At 55.3% G+C, this 19,498-nt stretch overlaps 1 protein-coding gene across 5 annotated transcripts in view; it reads left to right on the forward strand.

Moving 5' to 3' along the window:
* RIMBP2 (RIMS binding protein 2) overlaps positions 1-19,498 on the forward strand; it is a 120,545-nt gene that overhangs the window by 6,599 nt on the left and 94,448 nt on the right. For 2 of the 5 annotated variants that reach the window (XM_033098172.1, XM_033098173.1), the window contains exon 1: positions 8,381-8,408. The exons of the other annotated variants lie outside the window; for them this stretch is intronic. The gene's annotated coding sequence lies outside the window, so the exon portion shown is untranslated. Of the gene's footprint in view, positions 1-8,380; positions 8,409-19,498 lie in introns of those variants that run through there. 5 annotated transcript variants of the gene reach the window in all.

The following is a 19,498-nucleotide window of genomic DNA, read 5'->3' on the forward strand; positions in this document are numbered from 1 at the left end:
GGGCCACACCATCTGCTCTTTCGGTCCCCTCTTCGATAAGTCGTGTGCCCCCGCCCTGGGGTTGGCAGGCAGGAAGTGTTCACTCAGTGCCCTAAGCTCCTGGAGCTGAGATGCTTACATCCAAGCCGTGAGCAGGCTCGCCGAGGGAGCGAGTGTGTCTCCTCAGTCTCTGTGGGCAGTTTTCTGTCAGCCTGCTGAAGGCATTGCCTTAATCCACCAACCAATCCAGTATTTCTGGAGTGTTCTACAGGTAACAAAAGAGAGAGACACAGTCAGCGAAACCCAGATACGGTCACGTTTGCTGGAGAAAATTAGAACTATTTGTTAGAAACAGTTATAACGAGCACGCTAACCAATGGTGTCAGGCTAGTGATATGAGTTTCCTTTCTCAGTATCTTTATATCCACGGAACACACACACTTGTCTAGGAAAAGGGGGAGGTCAGTAGTTGGTACCCAGACGTGGCAGAACTTGTGATGTCTGGGGAACCCCACCCCCAGTGACCTCAGAGCTGTGCCCGGTGAGCTGCAGGCGGTGCTGTGGTCTGGGGCCAAACCCTAGACGGTGGTCAGGCCCCTTCCGGGCTCCAGGCTCCCTTCTGGTCGGGGCCTCAGGACGCACTGTCCCGGCCTAACGGTGTTTGTGCAGAAATGTCTAGTGACAGTGGCTCTTAATGTCATTACCTTTCATGACTAAAGTGATTATGTATTTTAAGTTGCCTTTTTTAAAGCAGACAAGTCAGTCTGGAACGGGCTCTGTGGGTGCCGAATGTAGGCACACAGCCGTCGGTGCTGTCCTGGGCCTGTCGGGAAACACACGGGTGCTGGCCCGTTGTCCCTGCCGCAGGCTGGCGCGCAGTGACGCTCGTGTGCAGCCAGCCAGCGCGGAGGCAGGGAGAGGGCCGGTGAGTTCGGCAGCGGCTGCGGAGGTGCCGTGAAGCTCCGACCTCAGCACTGCCACGAGGGTCTCGAGAACACCTGCTTCACGTTGGTCTCTGGGCAGAGCCGTTGGCCTTTGCTCCTTTTGTTCTGTGGGGTAGATGCCCGAGGCTGCTGGTATGGCTGTATTCTAGAAAGGTCTTTAGGCTCGTGGTGCCCTGTGCCAGCGTCGCGTCAGGGCTCTCTAGCTTGCCCATGACAGAAAACCAGCTCAAACCAGCTCATGCAGAACGGGGAGGGAGTTCACTGACTGGTGTTGTTGCAGAGTCACTAGCTTCAGGAAGGGCTTGATCCAGGAGCTCAGCCGATATTTTGGGAATCCCAGTCACATTCCTCTGTGTTTGCTCTCGTTTTTGCCTGAGGGCCTTAATCATGCAATGAGAGTTCACGGGCCTGGTGCTGTTTTCCCATTGTCTCGACACACCTACAGTTAGGCTCAACTAAGGCAGGCAGGCAGAGCTGTGCACTCTCACTGTGTGGTCTCCACACCTTTCACTCGTGGAAAGGCGCCACTCGGAGTCTGTACCTCACACTCACCGTTCAGAAGCCCGGCTTCCTGAAGCCTTGTGGTCAGGATCAGTTCTCAGTGTCATCTAAGGTTATTGCTTCCCAGGAGGCTGGTGTAAAGGGCACGCTCGGTGCCCCCTGCGAGAGCACTGGCCCCCTCTGCGAGAGCACCGCGCCCCCCGCCCCCCGCAAGAGCACCGCCCCCCGCCCCCACGCGCGGGGCGCTCACAGGCCTCTCTCCAGTGGGCCTAGGGCCTCAGGCTGCTGCTCGCAGGCCCCGCCTGGCCACACAGCCCCCACTCGCAGGTGTCCCTGTGCTCACTGGCTGTACAGGGTGGCCCACCTGGGTCACTTCGAGGTCTACTTGGGGCTGAATTGTATCCCCACAAAGGGCTGGAGTCCTAACCCCAGGACCTCAGAAGGTGACTTTATTTGGAGAGGGGCTTTCCAGAAGCAGTGAAGTTAAAACGAGATCGTTAGGGTGGGTCCTTGTCCAATATGACTGGTGTCCCTATGAAAAGGGGGAAATGTGGGCCCAGAGCTGGCCATGCACCAGGGAGAACGCATGTGAAGCTGGAGACAGAGATGGGGGTCGAGGGGGTGACCCACGAGTGGAGGGACGCCAGGGGTGGGGCCGCAAGCCGCAGAAGCCGGGAGGGGCCTGGAATGGCTGCTCTGACGTCCCTTCACAGCCTGCTGCTGCAGGATCCAGGAGCCCTCCCTTTCCCTTTTCCTGATGAGTCACTCAGTCATGGGCACATCGCAGTGAATCGCTGTCGTGAGTGGGGTCAGCAGCGCCTGCAGGAGCCTCTGGGGTGACAGTGCCGGCCCGTGTTGACTGGTGGGCGCAGAGGCCAGTGACGGGACTTTGTGCAGGGCCACCTCTTTCCCAGCGCTGTCCAGGCAGTCACCGTGCCCAGCCAGGGCTTGTCCGTGTCACCAGTTAGTAACCAGGCAACAGAGCGTGTGCCGCGGGCAGACACTATCTTCCAGCTGCCTGTGCAGGTGGAAGGCTTTGGATGCGGAGAGATTGATAAGGAACGTCACCACAGGTGGAGCTTAATTTTTAACCTGTGGCCTTGGACTGTGTCTGGTTCCCATGACGACGTGGCTTTGTTAGATTAGGGATGCACGCTAATCAGTCACTAAGGAGAGAAGTGCCCACGCGGTTCCTGTTTCACATTAAGATGCCCCAGGCCCCTTAATCCAGAACTGTGGCGTTCTAAACTCTGCTTGAGTCATTTTCCTGGATTTACTGTAGGCAACTGAGATGCATGAGCACTGCTCTATAGTCTGGGGGCGTTAGGTTCCTTTGCCTTTAGAGGGTCTTTCCCCAGGAACTCGGATGCCAATAACGACGCGGTCCCTGCAGGCAGCTTTGCTTCAGCCAGGACGAGATGGGGAACTGACACTCCTGGTCGTGACCACTGATTCTGTGATGCGGTTACCCCAGTTGATGGCACTCCATGCCACCTGTAGCCTCGCTTGTCTGTCTGCTGGGGTCTGCTGCTCCCTGGGACGGACCTTCATGAGGGCCCACACTGGCCTTGTTTATTCAGCTTCCCAGAGAGACCTAGGACGTCTCTCTGACAGGAGTAAGCGCTGTGTGAGCGAGTGAAGGACTGCATGAATATGTGAGTGAAGGAAGACTAGTCTGTTGGAAAAATACCTTTTTTTTCCAGTTTTGCCAGTGTGGTGCCATAATTTGAAGGTAACTTCCCACAAAGTAATTAAAAAACAAAACAAACAAACAGAAAAACATAGAAACTTCATTAACAAGATGCTGTTAACTTCTGGCTTTTAGACAAAGACCCGTCATCTCTGATGAAAATCTGGGGTGGAGGATCAACCGCGTGTGAGCGCGCTCTCTCTCTCTCTCTCTCTCACACACACACACACACACACACACACACACACACACACCCTCCCTCCCTCTGTTTCCCAAAGGGCCGTGTCTTGCATTATTAGCAAGATCACTAAACAGTTGGATGTGACTAAAACATCGCTTCTCCATCCCTTCGTGAGCAGTCTTCCATTGCTATATGCTGCTGGAGTTTTCAAGGTCATTTACATTACAAAGCTACAAATCCAGTTGTCATCTCAGCGCTTTGGAAGGAAGCATTTTGCCTGAACTTCTTTCTGCAGTTCCGTCAGCCTCTGGGAAGTTTGTTCCGATGTGGCCACACATTATGAAAAGCTGCAAAGCCCCCGGGGACGGGAAGTACCAGGTACAAAGGGCTCAAGGGTGTTGAGGTGGTAGAGGGGCGCCCTCCCCGTCCCTGAGCAGATCCGACCAGGCCCACCTGCTCTGTGTCTTTACCGAGAGGAGACCAGAGGTGGCTCGAGTTGCTGGTCACTATGCCTGGAAAGCTGCCCTGCTTTGGGGAGACCATCCTACCCTCATGAGATCTGTAACTTGGGAAGCTCCATACCCATTTTAGTTATGATGCTTTTGTTAGAAATGATAGAAAGCCCATTCAAGTTGGCTTAAATAAGAAAGATTGTTTTGGAGGGGCTGAGGGAGGGACGCTGAGATGTAACACATCCGTGAGATCACCCGTACATCCAGCTGGTTTCTCTTTCCTTCTGTCTTCTGAAGTGTGGGCTTTGCTCTGAGACTGACTTTCTCAGTATGAGAGCTGCGTGGTGGTAGCTAAAATGGGCTGTTTGTCCCCTCGGCACGCACATTCCAATCCGAAGCCCTCGTACCTGTGAGTACACCCGTATTCAAACGGTCCTTGCTGACGTAGAGACGTAGGTTAAGACGGGTCCTCCTGGCTGGGGGTGGGTCCTAAATGCAGTGCCTGGCATCCTGAGGAGAAGCGCGTGAGGACAGACACAGTACCTTTCTCTGTTCCAATGGTTCAGAGGATGGTGTCTTGTTCCTGAGCAGGAGACTCTGTCTGACTTAAATAAAGCAGGGTGATGACTGCGGGCAGGAAGTCAGGCATGGCTGGGTCTCGAGGCTGAAGGGAGGTCATCGGGACTTAGTCTCTTTCCCCCCGCCTTTCTCCTGGGCCAGCTTTATCTCAGAGGCTCTTTCCATGTGGTGGCCAGCAGCTCAAGGCGAGCCTTCTCTTCCTAGTAACTTGGGGGGCGGGGAGTGGGGAGAAGAAAGGCTGTTGCTTCTGGTAGTTGAGCAGAAGTCCCCAGATTGTCTCTGATGGGACCAACTTGGCAATCAACCCAAGACATTGTTCCTTGAACAACTATTTGGCTGAGGACAGATGGCACTTTGGTCGGGGATGGGTCATGTGCCCTCTCTGGATTGAACAGGAGAGCAGTCATTTCCCAGACGGAAGTTGGGGTGCTAGAACTGGAAGGGTGAGGGATGGACGCAGAGCAAAGCATACGCTCGGAGCTGGCTGCGTCGGACAGCTGCCCCAGTCCTGCGCCTGCGCCCTCAGCGGTGTCCGCACAGTAGGCACCTGTCCTTTGCTCTCAGACGCAACGCCTGGCGTAGGTGTCTTTCACAGTTCACAGTGTTTGTGAGTGTGCATCCAACTGCTTCCCTCTCGGCAGCAGAAAATTTCAATCAATCTGTCTTCTGTCTGTCCGTTGATCTTCTATCATCTGTCGTCTGTATCTGTTATCTGTCTGTCATCTACCTCCCTCCCTCGCTCCCTCTCCACCTCCCTACCTATATCTATCAGTCAGTCTATCATCTACTTTTTACTGGACTGTTTCAAAGTTCCAAATATTGCCCTTCTTCATTACTTCAGCATACATCATCTAAAAATAAAGTTATTTCTTATGTAACCGCAGTATCATGATCAGACCTAAAAATTCATAGTAATTCCACAATATCATCCAATTTCCAGCCCATATTTGACAATTTTCAGTGGTCCCGAGGATATTTTTAATACTTTGTTATTTTTATTGAGCCAGGATTCAGCCAAGCTTCACGTGTACATTTACTGCCATGTCTTTTTAGTGTCCTTTAGTTGCAAACACCTTTTCCCCACGTCATTGATTTATTGGAGAGACCAGCTCAGTTGTACATACTGCCCTTTAAAAGTAAGTCGAGCATTACAAAGAAAGCTAAATTCCTCTTTAATTTGTAGAATCTACCCCAATGCCCACCTTTAAACCCATTATATCCTTAGGGCCTTAGGGCCATTATATCCTTATGTAGCCTTCCAAGTTTTTAAATATGCTTTGCTTGTGACTCTCTCTCCACCTGTCTCTCTCTCCTGGGAGAACCCACGATGTTTTTAATGTAGATTTTTTCACAAATATCCACACTGGGCACACGACCCCATACCTTGCATTATGTTTTGGAGGTGTATTTGGGCTGATGGATTTCCCTGTTGGGTTTTTTTCTGTTTTCTGTGATGGACATTCTACTGTCCGCCTCCTTGAGCAGGTGAGGGAATCCTGGTGACTTAGTGGAGAACACGCCCACGGTCATTGTGTCACTGCTCCTCGCTGCCCCCTGCTGGGCGGACCAGCCTGTGTGAGGGGCACACTGCCCACCTGGCAGCCCTGGGCGGCTCGGCCTGTCGTCTTTGCACGTCTGATGGGAACTCATGGTTTGGATTTGCAAGTTGTTGATTGCTAGAGAGGTCGAATATATTTTCATGCATTTATTAGTAATTTAAATTTAACTTTTGCCCATTTATTTATTTTTAATATGTAAGATTTCCTGGTATATTCGGAATATGAACTGTGTTGTTAATTTTGTTTTTAAAAGTACGAAGTAGACAAGCGGAGGCTGTATCGCTTTGCTGAATAATGCCACCGTGGAAAACCTTACCTTTTTAGTTGTTCCTGCTATCCCCGTGTAGGGTGAATTCTCAAATTCTCATGAGCAGAAAAATATAATTACAAATAATTCCATTTTTGAGCTGTCAAAGTAGTGCTTCTCCATGTGGTAAGAGAACACCAAATCCTAGAGAAACGGGCACAAGCCTTCACGTTGTTTATCAAAACACGGTGCGAGGCAGCCTTCCCTTCGCTGAGTCTCCGTGGCGGCCCATCGTCACGCATGTCTTTAGGGACAGTGACCACAAACACTGAAGACGCTCACAGAGTACACGTTCGCCCCCAAAGGCAAAGCAGCGCAGGTCAGCGGTAGCTATTCTGGTGCTGTGTGGGAAGGGGGCACACGCGGCCCTGGGAGGGGCCATGAGGCACAGTCCTGTACGAGGCCAGGGTGACCCCGTTGAGGACACATGCAGCCATCTGCACCAGCCTTCGGAAGTGCAAGGAAACTCTTTGCACTTGGGAGGCTCTCTCAGGGGGGGTCTCTCAGGGACACATTCTCATGAGTCCGGAGGGTGTGTGTGGGGTACGACCCCCCGAGTCCTGATGCTGGATGTACCTTTGGACCATCCGGGCTGAAATGTTCAGGTTGACCAGGTGGACCTGCTTTCCTCGCGTGCAGAGTGGGGACGCTGTGAGGCCTGTGTGAGGAGCCGTGGCCATGGGCCGGTGCACGGTCAGCCCTGTGCAAATAGTCCTGACGTCAGGAAAGGGCTCTCTGCAGACTTTCCTCAGCCCGAGGCTGGGGTGGGGGTGGGGGCGGGGGCGGAGGAAACGCACGTTCCATTAGCTCAGAAGACCGCTGCAAGCCTCTGTGGGGATTATGGCACAGTCATTCGCATACGGAACGTGTAGTAGCTGCTCAATTAAATGTTTACCGTAATTAATTAACATGCCTCTCCAGAGAGTGGCTTTCCCTTGGTGGGATCCTGTGCTTCTGTCTCCCTTGTGAGACTCAAGTCTGTTGAGCACATCTCTGGAGAAGTAGATCAATAACGCGTTATAGTCGCATACGTGTGAAGAACCCGGGCTGAATTCGGAGCGAGTCTGGAGATGAGCAGCCTCCTGTGCTGGGGCATAACTGCGTTACAGAGCTCACGAACCTCTCCCCAGACCCCGAGGCCTCGGGCCTGGCTGAATCATGCCCGGAGCTCCGCACACTGTCACAACAAAACTCAATCAAGGCCCCAAGCTGGCAGCCAGGCTGGACAGTAAATTAATTTTTAATCCATGGACATGGCTTGCTTTTCAACATGATGGATGTGCCACAAGCCAGCGGCGGCCAATCCAACAAGCACTAAGAGAAGTAACCACATTTGCGAGCGAGTCTGCTTTCTTCCCTTTGCCCGGTCCTCCCCTGACCCCAGCGCGGGTGGGTGGCCTTGGGGCACTGGGCAGTGGATAGGCTTGTGCATTTCCACTGGAGAGCCAGGCTTCTGGTGACGTGGACTCGCTCTGTTCAGCTAGAGACCTGAATGGCGGCTGGGGTTCTCCTCGCTGGTTCAGTCGCATAGTGAATTGGCCTTGAGTCACGAGGCTGACAGATCCTGATTCCCACACACGCTCGCCCACCAGCAGGGGTGCTGGGCGCCTGCCTGGACTGGAGACGGCCTGGCAGAAGCGTCCGGCTCAGCCCCGCAGGAGTGCAGGGCCCTCTCAGCGGGGATTTTGGAGAGATAGTAAGGGACTGTGGGTGCGTGGGCATGGTCAGGAGAACCAGTGAGAGGGGGTGCCGCAGCCAGGGCCCAGCCTGACGGGAGGAAGCAGCGCCTGACCGCTTGGTGGATTCCTGCAGCTGAGGAGACGGCTGGTCCCACAGACGCTGTGGCCACACGGGGTGGTGGGTGGGGACCACTGCCAGGACTGCTGAGGCAGTGCGGGCTTGGGGTGAACCGTTTTCACTGTTTTGCTAGTAAAATGGAGGGTGGAGACTGCGATTCTAGCCTTTCTGCGGGATTTCTAACATGGCCTTGCTGAAAAGGTGTCAGACAAACCGAAGGTGAAACTCTGGCTGTTCCCAGCAGGAGGCGATCGTCTCCACCAGGATCACAGACCGGTTTCCGTTCCGGAGAAACGCAAGAACCTCGCCTGCAGACTTTGGGCAGATGTGAACCTTTTATTTTTGTGGCCTCAGCTGTTCTCGTCTTCAGCGGCAAGATTTTTGACTTTGTCGGGAGCCCCTGTTGTGTGCTTTGCGAGGTAGGAGTGTTCGGGGACTTCCCTAGAATTCTTGTCCCGGCTGGACGAGTGTGCACTCACTGCTCTGGGCCTCTCTGGCCTCTGCCTCCTCACCAGGGACTCTGTAACCGGGCATCTGGGGACGGTGGTGGCCAACTGGGCCAATTATGTGAGTTATCGGTGGCAGGTGGACTTCAGCTTCCGCCACGTTGCAGGGATAATGACCTTCAAGGTGGGGCGCTATGTCCTGGTGCTCAGTGACAGGCTGAGGACACTCATGTGGACAGAGCTTTCCACTGGGTCATTCAGCAGGGAACCTCCCTTTGCCCACTGACTGGGGTGGGGCCTGCCTTGCTGCTGGAGAAGCTTCTACGTGAACAAGCTCTTCCCGAGTTCCCTGGGAAGACGGCAGGGGAGCTCCCTGGCTTGTGTCGCTGTGTCTTCACGCCAGCCCTTCCCAGAAGTTGCGTTGTCACTCGTGGTTCACATACACGTAGGCATCTGCAGGGCGTCACAGGCGATGCCTGCGTCCCTCCCCGAAGGAGTGTGAGTCAGTGGGGGTGGGGTGCGGCCTGGCCTCTGGAGGTTTGAAAGCCCCGCACTTGCAGGGTGCAGGCAAGCCTGGTAGCCACGGCTAGAAGGTGGCAGAGGTTTCCCAGAGCCAGTTCTTCGTGGCCGGGGAAGGGGCGGCACAGGGCTCTCAGGACAGCCTCATCCCCCTCAGCGGGGCCGGGGGCAGGGCCAGCTGGGTGTCCGTGCGGGACGCAGGCTGCTTGTGGGAACACTCACGCTTCCGTTTTCTCTGAAAACGGGACCAATCGTTGGAGCTGCCTAGTAGGGTTCTTGTGAGAGTAAATAGGGAAATATGGAAACTGTGGTGCACACATAACTGTCAGCTATTTCTGTGATTTTTAACTATTCCACATTGTTCTTATTGTCACAATCATCCTCTCAGCTTTGCTGCTGTTCGGCAGAGGACATAATGTTTAGAAGGACTTGCCTTGCCGTGAGCTGGAGGGTTGGCCCCTCGGGTGCGTAGAGGTTTTCCAGCGTTGGGTCTGGGAAACACAGCGGGCAGACGCTCTGCTCAGAAACCCGGGAACAAGCTTGCAGCTGTGGGGAGGCACGCGCGTGGCCGTGACGCATGGAACTGCTGGAGTGTGGCCCTGGCATCAGTGCCAGCCTGCGACCGGCTGTGCCACTTGGCCAGTCCTCAAGCAGTGGCTCTCCCACCGGAGGGCACGTCACCGCCAGCAGGCCCCGCAGGCTCTGACTTGGGCCTGGGCGTCCGAGCTCTTGCCCTTGTACCAGGGCCAGACCACACCGGCGCGGTGTCTGGGAAGCCCCACGTTGAGCATGGAGGATTTAGCCTGCACGTCGTGTCCTTGTGGACAGCCGGGGTCAGCGAGAAAAGCAGCCTGTGCTCCCTGCTCAGCACGCTGCCCACCTTCGTCCCACGGCGCGGATGGTTTATCGTTACTATAGTTACACCTAGGGGTTTGAGCCTGTCTTCATCTCAAGGCAGTGGTGACAGCAAGGCTGACATGCAGATGGAAGTGGGCTTGAGCACGGCTGAGTTCAGTGACCTGGGCAGTTAGGGTCCCTCTCCAGACTTCACCCCGAAGTAAGTTCCGTGGGGAGTAAGGGTCTAAAATGGCACTAAAATCTCAACCTGTGAAAAGGCTGGCGGGGTCACAGGGACTTCTTTTCCTCAGAGGGAAATGGGTGCTGCAGAGTTTGTAAAGGTGGGCTGAGCACCGTCACCTGGCCCTCTGCAGAGGGAGGGCAGGGGGCGTACAGCATCCAGCTTCCAGAAGCTTCTGGAGAGGTGAGCGGGAGTCCTAGGAGAAGGGCTTCAGCCTGGGCAGGTCGTGGAGGGCCGTCGAGGAGCCCTGTGGAGGCGAGCTCAGGAATGGGGAGGCCCGCGGGTGGGTGAGATTCGGGTAAGTGCGGGGGCGATGGTGTTTCAGGTGGGAGCTGCCCCTGCAGACGTGGGAAGGCTTGGGGTGTTCCCAGGGGTGTCTGACGCGTCCTGGCTTGCCCACAACTTTACCAGCCTCAGCACTGAAAGTGTCACACGCAGGGACTGCCTCCGTGAGTCCCGGGCAAAGCAGGATGGTGGGTCACTCTGGTTCACGGGTGGGGGCCCGGCTTGGCCGGAGTGCCTGGTGTTGTCAGGCTGCTGGGTGGTACCGCACCCGCCGTCAGTCCATGCTGAGGTCACCAGGAATTCCTGCCTGTGTTGGGGAGCAGGGAGGCGCAGGCTCGCGCTGGCTGAGGGGGAGCTTCGTGTGCAGGGGAGGACTCCCCTCGAGCCTCAGTGAGTGGTTTCCACTGGGGGCTGTTTCCTTTCCGAACGATGAGTCTGTTTCGGCTCATTGCAGCAGAAAGCAACACAGAACAGGACGAAGAAGGACATGCCAGAGAATGGCTGGTTAAGGAGATCACGCAACAGCGCTGGGGTCGGGCCGTTGCCCTGCCAGCACTGTCCTGCGAGGGCTTGCGTGTGTCACTGCTGGCTGACCAGCTGGAGTTTCAGGTACTGGGTAGCGAGTCCGATCTCTGCACGGTCTCCACCTTCTCAGACAGGGCTTAGGACACAAGGCCCGTCTCCCCAGCACTGAAGCCAGGATGCTCGGTACAGCAGTCAAAGGGGATGGATTTCAGGAGGCATTGCTGGCGCTATGACTGCAGGTCCCCCGGAACACGTGGGGCCCAGAGAAGACTTGTAGTCGCGTTTGGCACCCCAGCTTAACTGGAGCGTGGACTGACGTGTCCTGTGAGCTCCAGCCACTGTGTCGTCACTTTGTTGAGACAGGTGACAGAGCAGTATGGTTATGTCAGGTGACAAAATGAACAGGCTTTGGAGTATGTGTCCCGAGTGCTTCAGGTAAATCCCATCCCATCGTATTTTAACGGCTGCCTTCCAGTCTCCTGCAGGCCTTCTGATTCTGCAAACAAGGTCTCAGGTTGGTGATGACACCTTCGTCACCTCGCCAACCTGAGTCAGTCCCCTGTAGCTCACCTGTGACCGATAGGTCTTGGGCACAGTGACTGGGGCAGACAGTGGGTTTAGCTAAGGTCTAATAATGGCCATTGATTTTTGTATTTATTTTTATGGTTACAACTGAGAGTAAACCATCCTGGTTCTTCATTTCAGTGTAATGATACCAAGTCTCCTTGAAAGTAAGTTTATTTGAGAAAGATTTAAAATAAAGTAGATTGATTTAAATAAAAAAATCTTTTCAGCTGAACAGTAGACAGCACATGGATAACGCACAGATAGCGGAGGAGAACCCGCCTCCCTGACGGTTGGGAAGCACTGGCATGGAGCTCAGAGCATGAGATAGGACCAGAGGCTGGAGGGGGTGTGGAAGGAAGGCTTCCTGGAGGAGGTGGACGTGCAGATTGGACAGGGGTTGGAATGGTGGGCTAGAAAGGAGGAGAGACAGTTCGGACTGGGGATGGGCGTCAGGGGGTGCAAAGGCTTGGGAACAGAAATGTGCTGGAACGTTCTGAGGACGAGCTCAGGCTGCTGGGAGGAGGGAGGAGGGACTAGCAGGAACGTGTGTGTCGGGGGAGTGGGCAGCTGCCACCGTCGGGGTGTGAGACTACGTGGGGGGACATCACTGCCCGACTCTTGTCCATATTAACTTACAAGCTTCCCTCAGGGCCAAAGCGATGAATTGTGTAAGGACCTGCAAGAGCCCGTCTGTTGCGTGTTTCCTGGTTGATCACTGAAAGTGCTTGTGGTCTTTTAATCCCTACCTTCAGAAGTACTTTTAAGCCACTAAAACACACTTGGGAAGATTGAGCTAATCGATAACAGAAAAACAATTAGCCGCTCTGACACTCCCTGCCTGGTCCATTTCCTCTTGGTTTCATTGACGCGTGTTTTATGGTCTCAGGGGTTGCAAACTCAGACGCCTACGGGTGGGTCGAGTAATGCACTGAGTGAATCAGGCCAAATGTGACAATTGGTACAAATGCAGGGCTGCAGGGCGTGGTGGGCTGCGGCCACGGCAGCCCTCCCTACAACTCTGCGGGCCTGGTGTTGCTACACCCAAAACTGGGGACCACGTCCAGATGACAGCCACAGTGCGAGACAGCGTGGGCGGGCGGGTCTCCCAGCACAGGAAGGAGAAGCAGAGCTCAGCCCGTCCTGACCAGGGGGACCCAGACGGAGAGGCCAGCTTGGGGCGGAGCCGGCCGTGTCCTCTCCTTCAGCTTTTCATGAGACCTTGCGACAGCGCCTGGCCACTCTTTACTGCTTTCTGTCCTCACCTCTGCCCCGAGGCTCCTGCCTGCCCACTCACCCCCAGCTGCATTGTTAGGCTTTTTGTGACATCTTTGCAGGCACTGCACCTGCCCGAGTGCAGCAGGGACATGCCAGTTTGCAGTCTCTTTCCTGGTGGGATTCATTTAGGACACGCGCGGGTTTCCGTTTACGGCCTGCGGTGCCTGCGTCTGCCTCTTGGCTCTGGGCTGCTCCTTGTGCTGCTGGCAGCCTGCCGCCCTGCTAAAGAGCTCCGCCGTCCCTCCTGCCCGTGGCTCCTGCCGCCGCCGCCGGCTCTGACTTAACCCCTGCTCGCTGCTCGGCTTCCAAACAGCGGGATGCAGGCTGACCCACCACTTGGCCCGGAGACAAGAACGGTTTGGTGGGTTCTCTGCTTCGGGTGGTTGCTTTGGTCCTGGGTATGAGCAGGTGCGCACATGGGGACCCTGCTCCCTCTGGAGGACGCAGCTTCCCACTGCTCAGGACCGGGGTGCCCAGAGCCACGTGGTGGGTGGGCTACTCGGGCTCTGAGGGTTGTGCCGTCCTGCTAGGACCTCAGACGGGCATGGGAGCCACAGTTCAGAGCAGTTCTCAAACTGTGTGGAGCTGCTGCTTTTATAGGTGACACTGTGTCCTGAACACGAACCTGCCCTTCCCTGGCCCTTCCCTTCTCTGTTTCCCTGCCTTGCTCCCTTCCCTCCCTTGTTTGTCTTTGCTTTGGTCCTGTGGTTTCAAACTATGCATTAGAAGATGCAGGAAGGCCAAAGAGATGTCCCCTCACCTCTAGGATAAAATTTAAAGTTCCCCATTGTCTGCAGGCCTCGTGGGACTGTTCCTCCTGGACCTGGCCTGTGCCCCACCTGCTGTCCCCCCACCACACGCCCGGGCTGTCCTCCAGCAGATCAGGCTCTTCCCCATGTCAGTGTCTTTGCATGTGGGTTTCTTCTGTCTGAAATGCTCTCCCTCCGCACACAGCCTTGGGGCTTACTCCCCCATTCCCACTCAGTCCTGACTCAGGCTCTGGGGGTTCTGGGAAAGCATGTCCCAGAGAAAACCCCTCACAACTCTGCTTGGTAGTGTTTGCCCGTTTCCTGCTGTGATACATCCGCTGGGATTGTTTCCAAGTTACCGGTGACACCACCGAACGTGGATCCGGGCAGGGGTGCAGCACAGGCCCCCAGCCCGTGTGGAGTGACACCACCGAGCGTGGATCCGGGCAGGGGTGCAGCGCGGCCCCCCAGTCTGTGTGGGCCTGGCCCCAGCTCACCACTGCTCGTCCTAGCCTACCCAGTCCCTTTGCGTCCTCTTCACACTGTTTCCAGCGCCCATCACGACCTGCACATCTCACCGCTTTGCTGTGGGTCTCCCGCCGTGAGAACGGGCTCTGTCCCCTCGCTCGTTGCTGTTCCCGCTGCCTAGAACAGCCCTGACTGTTGCAGGCGTCCAACGGCAGGCAGCCCCGGAGTGGCGGATAGCTGTTAGGTGTGCGTGCACACAGTGTGGCATCGTCTGCGGCAGCAGAAGTAACCCTGGGATGTCTGGTACTTCCAGTGACGGGGGCCTTGGCTTTCCCCTGGTTGGTGTGTCACGTGCTGGGTAGGGTTCTGTACAGCTGAGATCTATTCCTGTGTCGTCTCACGTTGCAGTAGGGGCATCCCTGCTTCAGGGGCTTGCTTCTTGCTCAAGCTGCGTGTCCCTCCCAGGTTGGCAGGACTCTGGGCTCACTGTTGTTCCTCAGGGACCCAGGCTGGTTTGGCCACCACCCCTGGCACCAGCCATTAAGTCTTCCTGCCTAGAAAGTGGCACCTGCTGCTTATGCTCTCAGCTCATTGGTCAGAACTGGTCACATGATCCCGCCCACTGCAGGGGTGCAGGGAGTTCTCAGGAGGAAAATGTGGTGGTACAGGCGGTGTCCTGGGAATGGCGCCGGAGGCCCAGCTGTAGCGGGGCTGCCGTGGCTCCCAGGTGCCCTCTGTGCTGCCCAGGAGGAGGGTCGCAGGCACCGCCCCGCTGACCCCGTGTGCTTCTGCACAGGCTCGTGCAGCTTATGGAGCCTCTTTCTCTCCTGAACCGGATGTCACCTGCCTGTGTAGCCGAGACCCTCAGTGTGAACTGAGAGGGCCACACGCAGAAAAGCACACTCCCTGTGGAACAGCGCGTGCTGTGTGTCACGCACACACACTTGGAATGTTACTTATGTAAAGACTAAAATGACAGCGTAACAGTTTCTTTGAAAGGAAATAGTTTGGTCCCGAATCCCCCCCATCTCTTTGGAAGCAGAACAGGATGGGTACTAGACTGTCTAGTGAGGGTTTTCTTAAACTGCCTGGGGAAGAGGGGCTCCTCCCTTGTTGTCCGTGTTTTGGAGGGTGCGGCTCACCCACGTGGAGGGAAGCGAGGGGTGTGACGGCCTCCTGGCCACCCGGCAGGCAGGCCTCTCCCTGTTTTTCAAAATTCTGCATCTTGCATTTGCTTTCTTCCAACCTGAAACAGGTGGTATGTATGACGAGATCTTATTTTCATCCAGTTGGTGGGTATTTTCTTTCGTTTTGATGACTTCTTGTCTGCTGGTTATGTGTAACTAGAAACCCTTTTGAAGGAGGAAAATGACAGCTTGCCTTCTCACAGGAGCGTCACCCTCATGGCGATGAGCTCGCGATGAGCTGGCTGCCATTTCCACCCCTTCAGAAACGGCAGCCCGTTCTTCTTTCCTCCCGAATCCCACCCCGTGCCTGCAGAGACGTGGGCCCAGGCTGGAGAGAGAGCCCAGAGGGAGGGGGCGCGGGGGCGACTGCACAAGAAGGGGACTCTCTGATCTGAACAGTTGGCCCCGAGTCCTGGAACAGCCCCAGCCAGGGCTTGGCAGCGTCTCAGTGCTGCGTGTATCTGCTTGTGCCTCCGGCCTACTCTCTGGGGACCAGAAACAGGCACTTGTCCCCTGCCGGCGTGAGCCCGCCTCCTCCCTGCCCCACTCCAGAGCCAGGTCCCAGGCTGCGAGAAGAGCCGGGAGCCCGGGGTGAGAACACTCTTCTGAGACGCATTCTGATGTCTGAGTGGACCTAGATCACGAGAGCCACTGGCTGACTGATATGCTTCCCCTAGCCCTCCGGGGACAGCACGCATGCACACGCACGCAGGCACGCACACACGCATGCACACGTGTACGTGCGTGTACACATGTGTGCTCACACATGCACACACATGCACACATGCTCACACACGTACACACCCTCAAACGCATGCACACATGCACACATGCTCACACGCACACACGCTCACACACACGCACACATGCACACACACACGCACTCACACGCGCACACACGCACACACAGAGCTGTCTAAGTATTGTACCAGTAATAATCGAGAACATTTTAAATGTTCTGATCTACCCCGAATCAGCAACTGAGTTGTTTTCTGCTCTTCCCTGTGCTCTGTGAGCCTTACACGCACGCATGCACGTGCACGCGTGTGCTTCCTGCTGGATTCCTAAGTGGGGGCATCTGTCTCTCCCCTCTGGCTGTGTGGGAGGCCCTGGGCTCCTTATGGGCCGGCACAGCCGCGTGTGGCCGAGCTCTGTGCTGAGAAGCACGTCTCGGCTGGGGAATTTGGGATGTCTCACCACTTGCGGTCACAGCCTTCCCCCTGTAACGCCCACACCAGCTTCTCCCTCGTCCCAGGTGTCCCCAGGTTCACAGACTAAGCCCTTCGAGCCACTCCCTTCACATGTGAAACATGACTGCAGATGATTTTTCTCCCAGATGGCACTTTTTTGTCAGTCTCTGCAACATGGTTGCTCCAGGCCCCACAAAGGCAGCGGCTCCCCCTGCGTCCCCCACTTTTGTGTTCCTGGCCTCTACAGCAGTGCCCACACATAGTAGGTGCTCTATAAGTATTTGCTGATTATCAATCATTCTACCTCCTTAAAGCCAGCTCCTGTTAACCATTACTGTGCCCCTGTCATCGCTGTCATTACTTTTATTATGTGACTTGGGTTGATTTTTCCTAGTACAGTTGACCCTTGAGCAGTGCAGATGTCGGGGGCGCCAACCCCCACAGTCAAAAATCCACGTATATATACGTTTTGACTCCCGCAGGCATAACTACTAAGGGCCGCCTGCTGGCCAGAAGCCTTACCGAACGCATAAATAGTAGGTTAACACATGTCTGGCATGTTACACGTATTCTGTACTGTATTCTCCGTAAGCGAGAGAAAAGAAAATATTCAGGAAATCATTCGGAAGAGAAAATAAGGCGCTGTACGTATTTCCTGCAAACATCTGTTGTTCGGGGTCAAGTGCATTTACCTAAACCCTTCCGTAGACCTTTAAACGCCCAGGCTCAGCCACGCTTGTGCCCAGGTTACAGACTGAAGTTTTGTCCTCGCTGGGGAGGAAGAGCGGCTGTCAGTTCTGTGGCTGAGCCCCGGCTTGCTCAGGAGAGTCGGGGGAACACGACTAAGGAGAGGGAGCCCTGGGGGCCCTTGGTCAGGTGGCCAGAGGGAGGTGCTTTGCTCTCCCCTGGAAGGCTCCCTCCAATGGTCTCGTTAGGTGTCGGCTCCTGCCCTTTAGGTCGGGATCAGGGTCACTGAGCCTCACCAGTGACCCGGGAGGGACCGGAGGAGGCTGTCCAAGTGTCCGGAGGGTCAGCGTGTTCTAGGCCTCCACGGCCTAACTGCCCAGGAGGGCTTCCAGGCCTTCCTCACTTGCGCCGACGTGAGGGAGATTGTGCTCATGGAACTAAGGACACAACACACAGGGACACCTGCCCAAGCAGCTCTGTGCGGTCACCGAGGAAGGAGGTGGCAGAGATGTCCCATCGTTAATCAGAGGCTCAGGTGTGGAAACGGGCTGTTTGAGGAGGGAGTATTGATCCCAGGAGTTTCCGTGGTTTTTCTCGTTGCGTGACACCTGCCGTCCAGAAACAGTTTTTATACCTCAGCAAATGCCTGTTTGGCACGCACGTGATTCTGCCCAGCTCAGAGGACCCGGCTGGAGGAAAGAGCTTGCAAAGTAGTGTGTATCAGTCGTTTATACGAGACAGGTGGCTATGTGGTGGGGTCTGGGAGGCTGGAGACACGGTCCAGAGCAACGTATTGAGCCCCGAGTGCCGGGGACGCAGTGCGTATGGAGTCGCACCAGGGCTTGTCAGTGGGACAGGTCCCCTGGTTGCAGTGGCTGCCGTGGGAGCTGCAGAGTTGTGTCTCCTTCGCTTCTGAGTTTCCCAGCAAGTGTGTGTGTGTGTGTGTGGGGGGGGGAATAGGGGGTGAGGGGAGGGGCGCGTCCTCTGCAACTGGGCTGAAGGAATTAGGATCCAGGGCCGAGCGTCTGCTCACAAGTTTCCTGCTGCCTGGGACGGGCCCCAGTCCGCATGGGAACCATGATACCCTGTGGTCATGCTGAAGCCGACTTGGGCAGCAATGCCAGTGATCCAAGCCCGGCCATCAGCTTTGGGCTCCTGGAAAGTTACTGTTTAGAGGGGCAGGTGTTTGAGGAGCTGGAGCCCAGGACAGCAGCGCTCTGGAGAGGGAGTTCTCTGGCTTCTGTGCCTCCTCCCCTACCCCCCCCCCCTCACCCGAGATCTCCCGGCTTCCCCTCCTGCAGGCTGGCTGTTGAACTCTGCTTGGGACGTGAGGCCAGGCCATGCAGTCTGCGCCTTCTCGCTTATGATAGGTGGCCCAGGGCAGCTTCTGATGCTTCACTCATGTGCGAGGGCGGCCGTCTTGATGTTAGATGGCAAATCGCTGGAAACCTTTTGGGGGGAACACGACAATCTGATGGTTCCATGACAGCACTTGCTAGTTTTGTTCTGTAACGTGTGGCAGGTGATGGTGACACGATGGCTGCAAGGCACAGGTGAGAGAGACTGAGTCTTATTTGAAGGACACGGGTATATCGCTAGGGGTTGAGTCAGGAGACAGAGACCATGCAAGTATTTCAACAGAACAGGCAGCTGGGTAGTAGAGATCTAAGTGGCTGGCACCCTGAGGCTGGGGTGTTAGAGCTGGGACCCAGAGCCCTGAGGGTGATGCTGCCCTGGACCGATGTGGCCCTTTCAGTTAAGTGCCCGTGCAGGGACCACAGTGACAGGAAGCCTGAGGGGACACCTCTCTTCTCCCTTCTCCTCCTTCCTGTCCCCCTAGTGCCCCTGCTGACAGAGTGGGATGGGGATGGGGGAGGACTTGAATGAGAGACAGCGCCCCCCCAGAGAAGACCAGCTGCACACGGGGGCAGTCACAGTGACATTGTAAGCCCTAATTTATGACGACAGAAACACACTTTATCAGCAGTGACAGATTCGTTGTGGGACAGGGGCGCTTCCTTCTAATGGTACCGTGTGTGCCAGCCCCCATGGCTGAACACCGCACTCAGGGCTGTATGTTTTTAAATCACCATTGTTTCTTATGAATCTACAGAGGATAATTTTATGATACGTTCTTACAAAATTTTCAACAGTTGAGATATTTTGAAAGTTCCCTTTGTTATAAAGAATTTCGGCTTTCCCAGACTGTAGTATTTTGTGTTTCTTTCTGACTTTCCCAAAGCGAACCACTGTTCTGTCGGCAAGTCGAATCTGGACACAGTTCTATGTATTCACTTTTCCCTTTTCTTTTAGTCCCTTTACCTCTCAGGGTATTTTCTGGTCTCTCCTGCCGTGTATACGCGCCCGTACCCTAACTACCCACGTTGTAGGTGTGGGCGGTTCTGGCTGTAAGAGTTTCTATTGGTGAAAATTCCACTGCGTGGTTCTCATTCAGAGCAGATATTTGACAAGATGCTGGACAGAAAGGACATTGTCTCCAGTGCACGTTTTTAGATTTGTATTACTCTCTGTT

This window comes from Rhinolophus ferrumequinum, chromosome 25 (assembly GCF_004115265.2).
Source record: "Rhinolophus ferrumequinum isolate MPI-CBG mRhiFer1 chromosome 25, mRhiFer1_v1.p, whole genome shotgun sequence".
Lineage (NCBI taxonomy): Eukaryota > Metazoa > Chordata > Mammalia > Chiroptera > Rhinolophidae > Rhinolophus > Rhinolophus ferrumequinum.